Below are 2166 nucleotides of genomic sequence, written 5' to 3'. Positions count from 1 at the left end.
GACCCCTGGGAACAGGAGACCGACGGGTCCGCGCTGGAGGCGGAAGTCCTTAAGGTCTGGCAAACCTTTATAGGACCGGCCAACAAGGCCCCCGAAGTAGCAGAACATTGGGGGGATTCCGCACTGCTATAACATCTCCTAGAGGAGAGACCAACCCCTATGGGTTCCACGAGTGAAGACCCATGGGGTAAAAACCCAAACCCCTGAGGGAATGGGAACGGTCCAGCGGGCCGGGAGTGACCCCAGAACTGGCCAAGATGGCCTGCCTGAGTCTGGGGCTGGACATCCTGTCCAAAGGACCAGGATGAACCGCCACTCCCACCAGGTGGAAACCCAGACATGTACAGGCTAAGCCCGTAACTGCTGAGTAACTGTTGGTACCCAAAACCATCCGCAGGTTGGCCTGGGCGACCCAGGAAGAAGTGCCCGCAGGCACCCCTACTCCCTGAGCCCGGGGGAAAGGGAGACCGGAAACCGGACTCCTGGCCTGAAGCCCCAAACCCTTGGAGGAAAACCCCCTGGGAAACCCTGCACTGGGAAATCTGGATTGGGACGGAAGTCCCAGAGCCAGAAGCCTGTGAGGGTGGGAAAACAGACCCCGCGCTGACACCAGGATTAGTGAACTCAAGTGTCACTAATCCCCGTAGCCACAGACAATCCTGACAAAAAGTCTGTGGCCCCTGAACCTATACCCGAAGGCACAGTTCCGGAGTCAAAGCGGCCCCCACCAACGACGCCACCTGGCGTGCCGAGGTCCCTGAAGGAATCAGAGACCTCGACCGGAAGTCCCTTTCCGACGGTAACACCGCCGCCTATCGAGAGCTACCGGCCAATTCGACCCTTGACTGCGCCGAGTCAGGGTCGGGCTGCCCCCCCCCCTACTCCAGGACGCACCTGGACAGGGGGAGCCACCCCCTGCTGAAGGGCGGAGCTCGGTGGAACGAGAGCACCCCCAGCAGGAACGCTCTGGTTCAGAACTTCAGGAGGGAGGTCTTAAAAAGCTTACTTCCCTTACCGGAAGAAGAGGACGAATCCCTCTTCCGGCGGAAAGTTAGCTGGAAAGGCATGGAAGCCTAAGCAGCAGACTCCATGTGCAAACAAAGTTCACATAGTGAGGTCTGGCTGTAATGTCGGCAAATGGGACAGGTATCATGGGGTTCCCATTATCTATAGAAATAGGAACATCCATGCGCTGACCCCCGACGTAAACCCGGCACCTTTATCCAGCATCGAAACAATAAAAAATTGTAACAATGAAAACAAGGATAAAAAGTTTTCTAACAATCAAAAAACTACGAACGAGATCATAAAACCTACCGTACGCAGCAAGATTGTACTGCAAAAAAAAGAAAACGGTCGTACAAAACGGCCGACAAAGCAGCAAGAAAACAATTTCAACTTCACGAAAATCCGAGTGACGAGACAAGTAGTCACTCACTCGAACACGCGGAGTAAAAACACGGCCGGAAACGAAGTTCTCGAACAATCAAAAAACTACGAACGAGAGCACAAAGCCTACCGTACGCAGCAAGATTGCACTGCATAAATAAAACGGCCGTACAACACGGCCGACAAAGCAGCAAGAAAACAAATTCCAACTTCACGCAAATCCGAGCAACGAGACAAGTAGTCACGCACTCGAATACGTGGAGGAAAAAACGGCCGGAAATACGGTCAAAATAAACAAATGACAATACTTAATTTCACAATATAAGTTGGGAGATGGGTTTATAGACTACTAATAGAGTAACAATATACTCAAACGATAATGGCAGTACGAAGAGAAGGAGTAAGAAAAGCACTTAGCTCAGACACCTCCGCACTCGTCGGCAGCCATAAAGGTAAGAGGAAGGGAGATCACTCTGCGTTCCTGCCGTGATGGCTCATGGATCGTAGGGAGGGCGGGATTGTTTTTCTTTTGAATCTTTTGTTGTTGGGATACAAAGATGGGTGTAGGTACTGTATTTGCATACTAAAGTTATGGTAATTATTACTGAAATGAAATTAATTATTTTTTATCTAATGAGCACTTAATTAATAGATTTATTTATTTAACAGGGTTTATGACCTCTAGTATGATCTTTTGACCTTTCAGTTTTCAAGTAATAATAGAGTCAAGTCAGTATAGTCATAACTAGCATTTGATGTAGCTTAGCTAATGGTTAA

Source organism: Ylistrum balloti, unplaced genomic scaffold, assembly GCF_031769215.1.
Source record: "Ylistrum balloti isolate Yb309-2 unplaced genomic scaffold, AGI_CSIRO_Ybal_v1 Utg369732, whole genome shotgun sequence".
In the NCBI taxonomy this organism is placed as follows: Eukaryota; Metazoa; Mollusca; class Bivalvia; order Pectinida; family Pectinidae; genus Ylistrum; species Ylistrum balloti.
Note: the sequence above shows the minus strand (reverse complement) of the source record.